The 16,764-nt window shown below is 39.9% G+C and overlaps 1 protein-coding gene across 2 annotated transcripts in view; it reads right to left on the bottom strand.

Moving 5' to 3' along the window:
• The window catches only part of LOC126297739 (E3 ubiquitin-protein ligase HERC2), a 752,343-nt gene that overhangs the window by 92,177 nt on the left and 643,402 nt on the right, over window positions 1–16,764 (bottom strand). The window lies entirely within an intron of this gene.

Here is a 16,764-nt window from a genome sequence, read left to right as displayed (position 1 = left end):
ACTACATGTGGTTTTTCTTGACTACTCAAAAGCCTTTGACCTGGTCAACAGGAAGGTTTTAATAGACAAACTGGAGGAAATAATTGGAAGAATGAGTACAACAACCCTGATATCAAACATACTGGCAGGAAACCACATACAGATAGGTGATGGAATAGGGTATCTGACTGGCTGCCACAGACGAACAGCATCCTCCAAGGCAATCCACTCAGAGCTATTCTGTTTAACGTCCTCATGAAAGGAATGGCAGGCATGAGCAATACATATACGATGATGCCATGGCCATTGTAGCGATAGATGTATACAAACTACAAGTAGCATTAAACACACTTAGTGAACGGGCGGAGCAAAATGACATCAAGATAAATAAAGAGAAGGCGGAATTGGTAGGAAAGGGGGAAGACTCACTGAAGCAGAGAACATCAAATGCAATGGTAAACCACTCAAGAGGGTTAAGAATTTAAAATATCTACGCATCACAATCCAAACAACGGGGAAAAGTTTTAGACTACATATAAGATCTAGAGCAGGAGCGGCCACTATAGCTATGAATGAAATCATAAACGTCACACAAATATCAATCAGCACAGCTATGGATCTTTTTAGGCTAAAGATACCACATGATCTGATGTATGGCCTAGAATCAGCGGGAGAATATCTCATATACAAACAGCTGGAAGAATTGGAGTGAGTAAAGGCTAGATACCTAAAGAGAATTTTAGGAATTCTGCAGAACTCAAGATCGAGACTAGTATAAGAGCTTACTAGGGAGACTTTCCTGATAGGGGATCTAAGATGCGAGCCCATACTCCCAGCTAGTGCCAACTTCAAACAGCTTCTACAAGATCTGCATGAGAAGAAAAACAACATACCAGAGGACTTCTGTGCAAGTCTGCCATGCAAGACATGGCCTGGATGGAAAGTAACCATAAAATGTGAAACGTGATGGCAAGACTGGCAACCCATGGTTTACGCCACGAGGTGTGTTGCAACAAAGCATTTCATGAACCAAATGACGAGTGTTTCTGTTTGTTTGTGTGTGTGTGTGTGTGTGTGTGTGTGTGTGTGTGTGTGTGTGTGTGTGTGTGAGAGAGAGAGAGAGAGAGAGAGAGAGAGAGAGAGAGAGAGAGAGAGAGAGAGAGAGTTGTGCTTGGAATTTTGTGACCTATATCATATTATAAAATGCAGGAATATACATAAATCCATCACAGCTTATAGCAAAGACAAGTAATCCTTTGCACGGCATGTCTGCGTTTCCAGTAAATAAAAAATAAAAAAATTCAATACCATCTCACAGAAATGTTCATCTTTAACAATTTATAATTAAATAAATGTCATGCTATCTAAATATCTGATTGATGTTTTTTCGCCAAATGTCAACATCAAGTATGTCAATCCTTACTCTAAGTGTAGTAAAATGGGAAAGATTTAAGCAGTATTGTAAAACATGCAAATTATTCACAATGAAAAAGTATGTAACCACATTGAAGACTCTCATAGATTTTTAGCTTCAATGAAAGAGCAGCTGTTAAAGAGATATCTGCAAGGTATGATGCAATTTAAAAATACTGGACCTATATTTTTGAACTATATGAATTGTCACTACATCAATCTGGTATCTTGGACATTTAAATTGTGATTAGGGTTTTCTGAATAAATAAAGATGTTTTCAAAATATATCTAGTCCTGCACTTAGCAATAGAAAGGGGTTTAAAAACAGACAGGATATTTTCGCAGTAACTATAGAAAACTTTTGACCATATAGACTGGCATATTGCAGCTATTCCAATAATAAGTACATATAAGTAATTCACAATAGATATAAAAAACAAAACAAAACAAAACAAATAAACACAAAGATATACAAAAAAGGAAGTAACAGAGCTGTGTCATATTATCTTCAATGACTCTACTATTTGCTGAACAAGTGTTGATCTAGGCATAACACAGTTTTCAGGCAGGAACAAACACTTACAGACAAGGGAAAGAAATTTCAAATTTCCAGAAGGGGCTAGTGAGGTAACAGGCGAGTTGTGGCACCCTAGAAATATTCTAAGTTTAGAGTTGGTGTGGCCACATGGGCCACTCGGCAGGCACAGGCCGCTCGGCAGGCCGACCAGGTGGTGCCGGATGTTGGCCAAAGCAAGAAGGGTCCAGCCCAAGCGTGTGGCTGGGAATAACATGGTGATGCTGTGTCAATGAAAGACTTGTATGCCGAGAGTGCCAAAGATGACGGACTTTGTGAAACCATCATGGCAGACATTTCACAGTTCATATAGAAATTAAAAGTAGCCAGATGAATCATGATACCTCAAAAAGAAACATGTACATTACTATTATTTGCATTAGGATTCTGATGGTGTAATCAGATTTTCAATATCTTTATTAGTTTAAAGTTTAGTATCTGATGGTAAATTATACAAGTAACACCCAGCAATGAATTTCCAAAATCTAAATTGTTGACGTGCCTTTAGAAAGCTATTAGTGTAAACCTAAATTAGTATAAATTACAGGCATGTAACTTGAACAGTACATGAGTTATTGGAGGTCAAAGGGGCCGATTACTATCAATCATGTCAGGCCGTAAGTACTCCACAGTTACACGAAAAAATGGTGGCAGCATGCTTATAAATATATTTATTTGCCTATGTCTTTGTTTGTATCCAATATATCCTATTCATGAAGAAATTGGTTAAATATTTACTGTGTTTTAGAAAGCACAGAGGCCTTAGGCTACTGGCCTACCTTTTGTTTATATTCCTTTGATATATATTATTTGATTTGATTATGTATTTAATAATGTGTGTTAGAGTGTGTTTATGGTCCAGCCATAGGAATATTTATTTAATTTCAATTTATTTAAATGTAAATCCAGTATTTCAAATGTGTTTCATTATTTTTGTGAATGTGCATTCGCTTGAAGACATGGTGGAAGTGCTCTAGCCAATCACAGCGCTCGTGAATGGGGAGAAGCTGGACGCTCAGTGTGACGGACGAATGGTGGCGAGACAGACTTGGAGTGTGGAGCGGTTTGCACATGGTCGCGAGCGTTAGAAATACTTTGGAATGCAGAATTGTGAACTTGTGAGATTTCCAAGGTTTCTACAGTGAAGCCATAGTATGCATTTAGAAATGAATATCTCACGAGCTATGTTGTCGTTCATAACTAATTACACGCAGTAGGAATCTATTGTTTGCCTGCAATTCAACTTATATTTTATTTAATTGCTGGACCATCGACACCAATACGCACTTTGCAGAAATATAGCACATTCTCAAAAGTACTTCTACTATTGTACTCATGATTTAAAGTCGTTAAGGTAGTACCTGCAGACTTTATTTAATTGCAGTCTTTCATTTATAAATTTCCATATTGCGTTTAAAATTCGAAATTGCCAAGAGATAGGAAACTTCGACCATTCGATTCATGTGTATATTTTTATTGTATACTGTAGACTCAGCAGTATTTGGTTTGTAATGCGGCAACTACGTATCCCAGCCCCTAGACAATGGAACCAGCCAGAACTTTTAATATTTCAACACTGAGTCTGAGGGTATGTAGTTGAGGGCCAATACATCAACACCATTTCATTTTAATGTTTTTCAAAGCCCGCGGGCTGCTGCAATGTCTGGAAAGGAGGGGGCTCTACAAGGACTACTGTATGAAATACATTGAATAATGAAAACTTTGGCTTAAGTATTAACAAATGAAAGGAAAAAGTTATGAGGTGTAGAAACAAGAATAATAAATGGATTAGGGCCAATACTGTTGTTGTTGTGGTCCTCAGTCCTGAGACTGGTTTGATGCAGCTCTCCATGCTAATCTATCCTGTGCAAGCCTCTTCATCTCCCAGTACCTACTGCAACCTACATCCTTCTGAATCTGCTTAGTATATTCATCTCTTGGTCTCCCTCTATGATTTTTACCCTCCACGATGCCCTCCAATACTAAATTGGTGATCCCTTGATGCCTTAGAACATGTCCTACCAACCAATCCCTTCTTCTGGTCAAGTTGTACCACAAACTTCTCTTCTCCCCAATCCTATTCAATACTTCCTCATTAGTAATGTGATCTACCCATCTAATCTTCAGCATTCTTCTGTAGCAGAATAGGTAAAACAAAAGAAATATAAGAGTAAATTCACACACAATGGGCGAACCAAAGAAAAAAAAGCCTTTTCACTAAGTGAAATTTTGCAATCTAAGACATCATCTGAAGATAAAAAAAAAAAATCACACTTCTCTTTTTGTTGCATATTCTCATAATACTTGAAACAAAAATGAGTTTTACAAAAAAATTGACTCTAGCTTTCAAACTGAAGCTCTGAGTATTGTAACGTTGTACAATTGATCCTACTGTCTTATGGAAAAATCTATCAAACAATTGTTTTTACATACATGTACTTAAGAGATACTTGTCTGAAGAATCTTCTGTGTTCTATAAATATTGCAATTACTTCCACCACATAGTTAAAGGCTTCCTCTTCCAGATATAACTGTGCCTATTCATAATTCTGTAAAATCTTGCTATGAGACGTATGGTTTTTTGAAGACTGTTTTATATCAAGAGGTAATCATTTTATGGATCTTACATTTTTTTACAACTGTTCATATTAATTCAATTTTATTCTGAGAGTTCTTAGTGTAATACAAGGTTCTAACACATCTGATGACAGCCTTCTTCATTTTGCAATATTGTCTGTGCTGAAATTCTGCAACAGTCCTTCAGAGTATGAATGCATGCACAAACAAAGCAGGTTACCTGCACAGCAGAGGCTTTTGTGAGGTGGCCTGAATCAGTACAGAGAATATGCACTAGTTATCTAATGAGGCAGCACACAATGACAGCCAGATGGTGCTGCTGAATAGTGTAGACATGTGCCTGGAGGTGAGCTCGAATGAATGACATGTCATTTCCCAGGGCCTGCAAAGCTGTTGGATGACATGCTGCACTGACAAAATTGCCCTGCAATCATTCTCAAATGATTTTGCAGAAACTATTTGGCAAAAAATATGATTTTTCTGTTATTTACAGTTTTGTACATCATCTTCTTGGTGAAGTGCTTATCATTTCATGAATGGTCATACTTACTGTGTTTTTTGCGTATAAGTAACATCCTGCACAAACTTCATATAGTTTGCAATGAAAAATAATGGTCACTATGATTCAGTATTTGGTACATATTAAATCATACACAGCTGTGTAACAAATTTAGCTAACATATTTAATTTTTCTTTAAACTTGGAAGGAGTTCTACATTTACCTTGAATCATGAGAAAATGGATTTTATGTAGGACACTCAGCTCTGCCTGCCATGCGAAAGAGACATATTCACAACCATGCACCATATATCATAAACAGTAAAGATTTTGAAATAAGGTTTTGGCAAATCAAAGCATGCAAAGAGACGAGTATTTTGCCATATGGTTAATACAGAAAACTCCCTTATCCATGTTGATAGAGCAGTAGCTATAATTTTTATTTATTTTTTCCATGCAGTACTGAAATTTTTATCACCAGTTGGTTGTTTAACACGACACACTGTTAATAGATTCCATCATAACAGCTACTGCAGTAACATGTTACCAATGCGAGTTAGTGCAAATTATACAGTGTTTTAACAAAAAAGAAAAAAAATAAAACCTGCCAACAAGAGAAATGTAGCCATTACTCACAACTGATGATGCTTCTTCAAAAGAAGAAGGTTAACAATTCAGGCAAAAATAAATTGCTAATTCTATTGCAATTTGGGCAGAATCCCATAAACCATTGTATTTTTAATAGTGATCAACTGGAGTGGAAATTTATCAAAGGATTTTCTTCTTGTACTTCACTTCAATGAACTGAGAAATACAAAAATAATTCACAGCAAATAGTGTACTTTCTTTTTGTTCATATCCCCATTCTGAACAAAGTGGTGAACTTCTTCACATAAAACATCTATTATCTATTATACATATTTTGCTGCACGTACCAGTGCATGTGAGTGTGAGTGCACCGAATGTGTGCATGTGTATTTAAATCAACCACCAACTGTATTATTATTCTGTGTTATTGGTCAGAGGTTTATGAAAAAAATCATATTTGTATTACTTGGATCAGTTTCATGTATTACATGGTTACTACACGATTACTTTAGCAGTGACCATTTTGTCAGCTTCCATTAACAGACAAGGTATCGTTCCACCAGTCTATCCATTCACTTTTCCTCCATATGATGATTCATCTGAGGATTGGGAAGCTTTGAAAAAAGACTCAGACAGCATTTTTTGTCTTTTGATGTGACAGACTCGAATTTGTACAGTGCCTTATTCCTCTTGCAGATTCCATCTAAGGTGTATCAATTACGGCATCAGCTAGCCCCTTTACAAGAACCGACAGCTCTTACGTTTGATCTGAACCACCACCATTGCAAATGAATGGATGTAACAGCGGTGCGAGCTGAGTCTACTGATGCCGCAAGAAAGCAAACCAGCCATATGGGATCAGGGCAGCCGAACTTCACGGCCTTAGGCATAAGTGTCAATTAATTACTGATGCCCATAATGACTCTTATGCAGACTCTATGGTGTGCAACACAATAATCTGTTTAGCTAGGGACAAGGAAGTGTAACCAGACGGCTTTATTCTGTGAAAATCCTGTAGGTAGAAGTTTTGCAAATAGCATAATATTTTGGCATGAAAAGAAAAATGAAAACTGGTTTTTGGGATATATGAACCTTGAGGGAGAGTAGCAAGCTGAAACAAGTGTCGAGGGAAATGAATAATTATAAGCTTGATATTCTGGGATTGAGTGAAGTGAGGTGGCCAGAGTTTGGTGAAATGCAGACATCAGATGGAATTACGTTTTTATATTCACGATGCGAAGAGGAAGAGGAACACCGGGATGGAGTTGGGCTATTGTTGACCAAGGCAACAAAGAAGAGCCTTCTAGAATGGAGACCTGTGTCCAGTAGGACCATGACTGCCAGATTTAAGATGAAGGTCCGAAATGTAATGCTTATCCAATGCTATGCCCCCACAGAGACATCAGAGACTGAGAAGAAGGAGGAATTCTATTACCTGATACGAGAGACTGTAAGGAAAGTGAGCAAGAAAGATATCCTCATTGTTATGGGAGACATAAATGCCAAGGTGGGAGATAACAATGAGGGTTTGGAACAGATAATGGGGGTACATAGCTTGGGTGAAATGAATGATAATGGGGAAAGATTTAGTGACTTCTGCATGAGCCATGACCTTGAAATAGGAGGCACCTTCTTTCCTCATCAGAGATGTCACAAGATAACATGGGTATCACCAGATCACATTACACAAAATCAAATTGACCACATCACAGTATCCAGGAAGTTCAGGAGGAGCCTGGAAGATGTGTGGAATAGAAGAGAAGCAGACACAAGTAGCGACCACCATCTTATTGCTGCCAGTTTCCGAATGAAGATTGTGGCTTCCAGAAAGAAATTCGAATAGAAGATTCGATGTAGGTAAACTGAAAGATCCACAGATAGCTGAGGGGTTTCAGCTGGAACTCTGGAATAGATTCCAGGTGCTGGAACTTGAGATGGCAGAGCATAAGGAAGTGGAGGAAATGTGAACAGAAGTTAAGAATACTTTTGTGCAAATGAGTGGGAGACAACTTGGCTTTAAAAATCAGCTGTGGAGAGATTGGATGCCTGAGCATACCTGGAGGAAAATCACCCATAGGAAGGAGGCCAAGGGAAGAGTAAATCAGAGCAGGACCAGGCAACAAAAAGCACAGGCACAAGCTGATTATAGAGCAGCAGATAAGGAAGTGAAAAGGAGTGGGAAAAAGAGACCACAGAAGGTGGATAAATGAACAGGCTGATAGAGCAGTACAGGCAGCGCGGAGGGGGGATGTGAAAAAACTATATTGTTGAGAACTTGTTTGGGATGGACTCAATTCAGGTATTCTGAATTTCTGTCACTGATGCCATTCACCTTGTGTCCAATCAGGTACCACATTCTCAATTGGAAACACTGTGTGAGGAGTTTTTGGACCTATTTTTCAGAAGGTTATAGGGTGAGCTATGAATTTTTCTCCTCATATTTCTTTGAAATCCATGACTTGGTCTCATTTTTGTGGTGTGTGTCCTATTCTATAGCCCTAAAAGATCAAGTGAAAGCAGAATTCAACAGACTTCAATTGCTAGAGGTGGCGCAACATATTACAGCTAGTGAACAGTCATCTCTGCTGGTTGTAGCTCAGAAGCCATCGTGGAAACTTCGCCTCTGTGGCAAATCATGGAATCATGGATACGTATCCTCTCCCACGCCAGGACAAACTGTCGGCAAAAATATCGGGTGGGCAATACTTTTCTAAAATTGACTTTTCTGAAGTGTATCTGCAGACCCCTGTGGATAAAGAGTCTCACTGAGTTCTGGATTTGAATACTCCTTTCGATTCTGGATGATATTTTTGTCATGGGTCCTCCATGGCCTATTACTTGAAAAATTTGTGCACTTTGATTTCTGTCTTACAGTCTGCAGGCTTATGGGTAACATCGCGAAATCTCAGTTTTTTCAATCTTGTACTGTTCATTTGGGGTATTGCGGGATGGGGTTCACCACCTGTCAGACCACTGTTACATCTATGCCACACCCCTCATCCATGATGGAGCTTTAGTCTTTCCTAGGGAAGATAGCCTACTACCACATATTCCTGCCAAGCGTGGACACATTGGCCCACCCGCTGCATGTCATGTTACGCAACAATGTACCCTTTTGCTGTACCCTGGATTGCAAATGTGCTTTTCAAATGTTGAAATTTAAAGTCGTCCCCTTGTTAGCTATGGTCTCTCCAGACTAGCACACAATTTTGACAACTGATGCCTCACTGTATGGCCTCAGCATGGTTGTAGTGCACTGATATATCAATGGCTGTGAATGACCTGTTGCTCTCACCTCTTACTCTGGCACAGAAATGTTACTCTCAGGTGGAAAAAAAGGCTCTAGCCATAGTTTATGCTCTCCAGAAATTTTATGTGTTTTGTATGGCTCCAAGTTTCACCTTATTACTGAACATAAGCCCTTGGTTCCCTTGTTCAATCCCCACACTCCCTTGCCTGACAAGGCAGCATACTGCCTACAAAACTGGGCATTTCTCTAGTCTCACTAAAATTATGAAATCCATTTTTCACCTATGTCTAAACATGCCAATGTGGATGACTTGTCTGCCTTCCACTGGGTCCTGCTCCTGACTTTGATTGTGAAGAATTGTTTTCCTTCCATCTTGATACTGAAATGCAAGCCATGATAGAGGGTTTCCCCATTAAAACCTCGCACATAGCAACTGCTATTGCTGCTTATCCAATTCTCTACAGGTGGTTTGGTTTGTTCAGCAGGGCTGGCCAGATTAAATCACAGGGTCGGGCTTTGGACCCCTGCACAACTATTTGCCTTTCGATATTGCCTCTCTGCTTTTGATGGTATTTTGCTGTTGTCACAGAACACCTCTCTCCTTGAGGTTATGGCGTGTGGTTCACCACCTTCTCCACCAGTGCCATTGGGGAATTTTGTGCACTGAAGTGTTACCTACAAGACATTTTCCTTGGCCTGGGGTTGATGGTGAAATTGTCCATTTTGTTGCAGCTAGTGAGCAATGTGTCTGACAACAGGCAGCTCCCAGGGCATCTTTGTCCCCTGGCCAGCTCCACGCCAGCCATGGGAGCGCATTCATGTAGACTTTGCAGGTCCCTTCTTGAACTCCTATTGGTTTTTGGTTTTGGATGAGTTTTCTCAGTCTCCTTACATTTTCTGGTGAGAATCGATGTTGGCTGATGTCACAATTCATATGCTTTTGAGGGTTTCTCTATTGAGGGGTTGCTCTGTACCTTAGTTTGTTCTCATCACGGCATTTGTCATGTTACGGCTCAACCATTCCACCCTCAATCACATGGCAAGGTGGAATGACTAGTGTGTATGATCAAGTCGCAAATAAAAAAGTTTGTTGTGGATTCCTTATCAGACGACACCCTTCTCCGTTTTCTGAGGATCTACCACTTCATACTGGCTGGGGTGCTTCACAGCCAGCAGCCATGTATGGTCCCCCACGTTCTGCAACCTGCGCCACACCTGATGCAGTCGGGTTCATCCAGACGCTTCATGCTCGGATCGCCTGTGTGTGTGTGTGTGTGTGTGTGTGTGTGTGTGTGTGTGTGTGTGTGTGTGTGTGAGTGTTTGGTTGGTTGCTGCACCAAGTGGATACTGGTCTTTGTTGTCCACTGCCAGAGATGCCATCTTTGCGACGTCTGTGTGGCCGATGGGCTGGTGGGGTGCCACTTTGACCAGCTGTGCCCCCGCTCCCTGCCAGAAGCTACTAGTCTGCGGGTGCAGGACCTCATCGCTGCAGGCCTTCGGCCGCCCTCAACCTTGAGCCAGTGATTGCCTGTTGAGAAGGTCCATTGCTGCCAGCCTGCTGTTCTGGTTGGTCCAGCTCCACCAGCCCCTTCTCCATCATTGCCTCAGCCATAACTGCCACTGGATCTAGCCTATCTCTTCCACACTTGGATCTTCCTACTGATGACAATGAAGAGACTGCAATGGCACCCTCCTCCCTATTGTCATCATGCACTGTGTGGGCATCTTTGTGTGTTCTGGCCCCATGCTCTGGTAACTGCCCAGCACATTATCCTGCTGCCACTTGTCAGCATCCACTGCTGCTGTTCCCGATCAGATGGATGAGTCTCTCATTGGGCTGCCAGCATCTCTTCCGTCACCTGGGTGCACTCTTTACATGAGGGAAAGGTGTGTATCCTGCTAATAGTGCATGTGAGTGTGAGTGCACTGAGTTTAGTGTCACCATGCATGTGTTCTTCAATCAACCAACAAATGTATTAGCATGGTCCTGCCACTACAGGCCATCTGTAGGGAGCGTGCACACAGCATGGATCCGCCACACCTTCTACCAGCAACTCACGCATATATATGCATGCAGCAATGCTGACTTATAGTAACTATGTCTTTTAGTTTGTATTGCTCATATCATTATAGCATTTGTTCTGTGTATCGCTTATGTTACATGTTCTGTATGATCGTTGTCTTGTTATGTGTGGGAGTCATGAGAAGCTTATTTTTGTTATTGTTCAGAGGTTTATGAATAAAGTCATATTTGTGTTAGCTGGATGGTTTTCATTTATTACTTGGTTACTACAAATTTATTATCTATTTTCACCTTAATAAGCACACTCAAGATGTTCATATAGTAATGGCCATCATTTTTTTGGTAACCTTATTGACCACAGCTACACCTGCATCTACATGGCTTCAAGAAGTTCATATAATAATGACCATTATGTTTTTTGTAACCTTATTGACAGAGCTATACTGTCATATACATATACATCTACATGGCTACTCTGCAAATCACACTTAAGTGCCTGGCAGAAGGTTTACTGAACCACCTTCACACTAATTCTGTATTATTCCACTCTCACACAATGCATGGAAAAAACAAATATCAATATCTTAACAAAAGAAAAAAAATATGATTATCGTTTCTCCCTATGTAGGCCAGAGTCAACAAAATATTTTTGCATTCAAAGGAGAAAGTTAGTGACTGAAATTTCGTAGAGATTCTGGTGCAGTGAAAAATGCCATTGTTTTAATTACTTCCAAACCAAATCCTGTATCTTGTCCATGACACTCTTCCCCTATTTCTCAATAATACAAAACTTGCTGCCTTCTTTGAACATTCTCAATTTATTCCATTAATCCTATCTGGGAAGGATCCCACACTGCGCAGCAGTAATCTGAAAAAATATTGACAAGTGTACTGTAGACAGTCTTTTTCATAGGCAAAACGGGCATCAAACTGTGCATTTTCATCTTCTTGCAGCGTAATGAATAGTCCATTAAATTTTGGGCATGCAGCCGTGCAAATAAAATATCCACCACTGATATTTTGGCTGCGTATCGTCAGGCCATCCTCAGAGTGACTCACAAGACTGACAACTAAATGCCAAGCACAGCCTAATATGCTCCACCATTGGTGGTACTGCGCATGCGGGTTACAGATGATGCTCAGCGACAAAGAAATACGCTTACACATGCACCGCCTGTGGTGAGGGCGTACAGGCATTCGATTCGCTTATCAATGTCTGATCGGCGGCAGTGACACAATGACGACATCTCGGCAGTTTAATTACCCCAAGAGCTGAATTCTGTGCTTTTTCCAAATTAAAACCATGATCTCTATTTATTAAATTATTAGCTAATCTAATCTCTATACCTTCCTTCAAGACAGATTCCCAAAAGGAATAGGTAGATGTTAAAATCTTCACATCACTGTAATTCGTGGAATGCCCTGTATCAATACAATGTTCGGCCACAGCTGACTTGTCTGGCTGTAATAAGCATGTGTATCTTCAATGCTTCACACATCTCTCATGAACGATGCATGCTGTTTGACCTATGTAGGACTTCTCACAATTTCCGCAAGGAATCTAATACACACCCACTTTATAAAGCTGTAAATCGTCCTTTACAGAGCCGGGTAAAGCTGCAATCTTCGTGGGGGGTCCAGAAGATCACCTTAACACAGTGTTTCTCAAGGATATGTCCTTGCTTCGAGAAAAGAGCACCCACACAGGGCAAAAATGCACTAGATCTGAAGGAATTACTATCTTCTTCCCCATCGCATACTTGCATTCTAGGTTTTGCATTGAATGCTCAACTAATTTGTTGCAGAGAAAATCCATTCGATGTAAAAATGCTCTTGATGTATGTGAGCTCTTCTTGCTAATTGTCTTTATTGGATATACAGTGTGCCTTATGCACCACAAATGCGTCGTCCACGTACGTCTCTTATCAGCCAACATTTTGATAAGAACATTATGACCTTATTTGAACATGTGCTTTTATCATCTTATTTTCAGTTTAATGGTGAATTTTATGAGCAGATTGATGGTGTTGCTAAGGGAAGCCCCCTCTCCCCTCTGGTAGCTAATTTATTCATGGAAGACTTCGAGGACAATTTACAGCTTTATAAAGTGGGTGTGTATTAGATTCCTTGCAGAAATTGTGAGAAGTCCTACATAGGACACAACGGTCTGTGAAGGGTGATGGCAGCTACTGGCATGAAAATACAGAATTGTGAGTTTTGGTTTCCAATATACGGCATGTCCTAATGTGCCATCAACTTTACGGCGAACGACAACATCCAAAAAGGGGAGGCAACCGTCTTTTTCTATTTCCATAGTAAATTTGATGTTAGCATGGATGGAATTCAAATGCTCAAGAAATAGATGTAATTCATCCATCGCGTGCAGCCATACCACAAGTGTGTCATCCATGTACCTCCAGATGACCGTTGGTTTAAAACTTGCCGAGTCCAATGCCTTGTCCTCGAAGTCTTCCATGAATAAATTAGCTACCAGAGGGGAGAGGGGGGCTTCCCATAGCAACACCATCAATCTGCTCATAAAATTCACCATTAAACTGAAAATAAGATGATAAAAGCACATGTTCAAATAAGGCCATAATGTTCTTATCAAAATGTTGGCTAATAAGAGACGTACGTGGACGACGCATTTGTGGTATGGCCGCACGGGATGGACGAATTACATCGGTTTGAGCATTTGAATTCCATCCATGCTATCATCAAATTTACTATGGAAATAGAAAAAGATGGCTGCCTCTGTTTTTTGATGTTGTCGTTCACTGTAAAGTTGATGGCACATTAGGACATGCCGTATACTGGATACCAAGAAACAAAAATCTATATCTTCATGCCAGTAGCTGCCATCACCCTTCACAGGCCATAGGTGTCCTTAAGACCCTTAGTGCACAGGGCACACTATGTATCCGATAAAGACAATTTGCAAGAAGAGCTCACATACCCCAAGAGCATTTTTACAATGAATGGATTATCTCCGCAACAAATTTGTAGAGCATCAATGCAAAACCTATAATGCAGGTATGTGATGGGGAAGAAGATAGTAATTCCTTCAGATCTAGTGCATTTTTGCCCTATGTGGATGCTCTTTCCTCGAAGATAGGCCATATTCTTGAGAAACACTGTGTTAAGGTAATCTTCTGGACCCCCCACGAAGATTGCAGCTTTTCTCGGCTCTGTGCAGGATGATTTACAGCTTTATAAAGTGGGCGTGTATCAGATTCCTTGTGGAAATTGTGAGAAGTTGTACATAGGTCAAACGACATGCACCGTTCATGAGAGATGTGTGGAGCATCGAAGATACATACGCTTATTACAGCCAGACAAGTCAGCTGCGGCCAAACATTGTACTGATGCACGGCATTCCACAAGTTACAGTGATGTGAAGGTTTTAACATCCACCTCTTCCTTTTGGGAATCTGTCTTGAAGGAAAGTATAGAGATTAGATTAGCTAATAATTTAATAAATAGAGATCATGGTTTTAATTTGGACAAAGCACGGAATTCAGCTCTTGGGGTGATTAAGCTGCAAAGAAGTCGTCATTGTGTCACTGCCGCCGATCAGACATTGATAAGCGAATCGAATGCCTGTACGCCCTCACCACAGGCGGTGCATGTGTAAGCGTATTTCTTTGTCGCTGAGCAGCATCTGTAACCCGCATGCGCAGTACCACCAATGGTGGAGCATATTAGGCTGCGCTTGGCATTTAGTTGTCAGTCTTGTGAGTCACTCTGAGGATGGCCTGACGATACGCAGCCAAAATATCAGTGGAGGAAATTTTATTTCCGCGGCTGCATACCCAAAATTTAATGGACAAAGCATCACATTGGTTATTTCTAACAGAACAATACTGTATTTTTGCTGCAGAGTAGAAGTGAGACAATAAACTCTCTTGTAACTCTGAAGCTGTGAACGCCCTGGCAATTTCCAGAACTTTGACAACTACTTGTCAAAGTCAGTATTGGTGATCAATTAAAATATTATGAGAATGAAAGTTGCTACTCACCATATAGTGGAGATGCTGAGTTACAGATAGGCACAGAAAAAAAGACACTCACAATTAATGCCAACTCAGCATCTCCGCTATATGGTGAGTAGCAACTTTCATTCTCATAATATTTTAATGGATTTTCCATTGCTTGATCAATTAAAAGAGATTTTAAATGAAGGAAGTCACTCCCTGACTCTGTAGTGATAGGGTTGGGAAGATGGTACACTATTTGCTTTATTTTTTCATATTTCAAAGATAACTTAAGTGTAGGAAGAAAATTCCTTGGTGAGTTTTAGTAACACCTGCTCACCATTAAAATCACACTGAGTTACAGGATTCTCCTGAAATTCCCACAGACAGAGCAATTTAATTGCCCCAAGCCTTTTACCCCCCCCCCCCCCCCCCCTTTTTTTTCCTTCTTCTTCGGGGAATCATCAGAGAGGTGAATTTTTCTTGTTTCCATGTTTTCTTCTCTCTCTCTCTCTCTCTCTCTCTCTCTCTTTTTGAAAAGACACATTAGACACACTAATGTTCATTTCAGCAGCTATCAATAATCCTTACAAAATTATATTATTTTACTGAAAAATGTCTCTACTTATTCATATATTATGGTAGATAAGAAAGTTCAGCATGTTAACTATCTGGCAAAATACTCTCCTCTTTGCACGCTATCATTTAGTAAACACCTGTTCCAATATCTTGAAATGGTTATGACATGCAAATAATGTTATAAACAGTTATCTTTTGCTCTGTTGTTGTGTGCACAGGTGGAACTTAGTACACTACATGAAATCCTTCTTCTTGACATTGGTCACACACACACACACACACACACACACACACACACACACACACACACACACACCTCTAAGGAAAAATTCAAGATGTTAGCAAAATTTCATAAACAGAAATATATGATCTAATATGAACCAAATACAAAATCATAGTGACCTCTGTTTTACACTGCAAACTATTAGAATTTCACTAAAGGTGTTACATAAATGCAAAATATCAAAATAACTATGTCCATTAACAAAATGATAAGACACTTCACCATGAAGCTGACATGTAAAGCTACAAGATGCAAAAGAATATTTTTTTTACCAAATAGTTTATTTAAATTGTATGAGATGTATTACAGACAAGGGAAAGCATGCATGATATTCTACTCCTAGGGGCACTGCTGCAACTTGGCTAGTGGGCTAACCCACGTTGCTTGTGTACATCCATAGATGTGTTTAACTTCACTGGACAGCATGGCATCCTTTGTGTTCTCACACTAAGCCATAGTTCTAGTTTCCTCCAAAATTATATCCTAATTTACCCAAAAGGGATTGCAGTATTCCAAAAGGAAAAATTATTCAAAGAGTGTGATGAATGTTTCTAGAAAAAATTGACATTCAAGTTGTCTGAATTTTAGGCTTCTTGCAAAGTGCTCCTTTTGATATTGTAAATACTACATCACATATCTCTGATTCCTTTATCTACAATTGCATGATAAGACAATCTCGATTCCTTGGGGTATCAGTTTTATTCTGACAGACCATTATCAATATGTGGACAATTTAGATTTGAAAGACTTGCTGCAGTAAAGTACATTTTGAGGCTTATTCCTACAATCTGTGAAAAAAATCATAGTGTAAACTGTAAGTTTGTTTTGTGAGTCATGCTTGGGTAGCTCAGTCAATAGAGCAATTTCCCCTGAACGGCAAACATCCTGAGTTTTTGTCTTGGTCTGGCACACAGTTTCATTCTGCCGGGAAGTTTCATATCGGTATATACCCCAATACAGAGTGAAAATTTTATTCTGAAAATGGTAGCACAGATTGCAGTCTGTGGATGCAGGTAGATAACCATA

Source organism: Schistocerca gregaria, chromosome X (assembly GCF_023897955.1).
Source record: "Schistocerca gregaria isolate iqSchGreg1 chromosome X, iqSchGreg1.2, whole genome shotgun sequence".
Taxonomy (NCBI): domain Eukaryota; kingdom Metazoa; phylum Arthropoda; class Insecta; order Orthoptera; family Acrididae; genus Schistocerca; species Schistocerca gregaria.
Note: the sequence above shows the minus strand (reverse complement) of the source record. Positions and strands in the feature narration are given on the sequence as shown.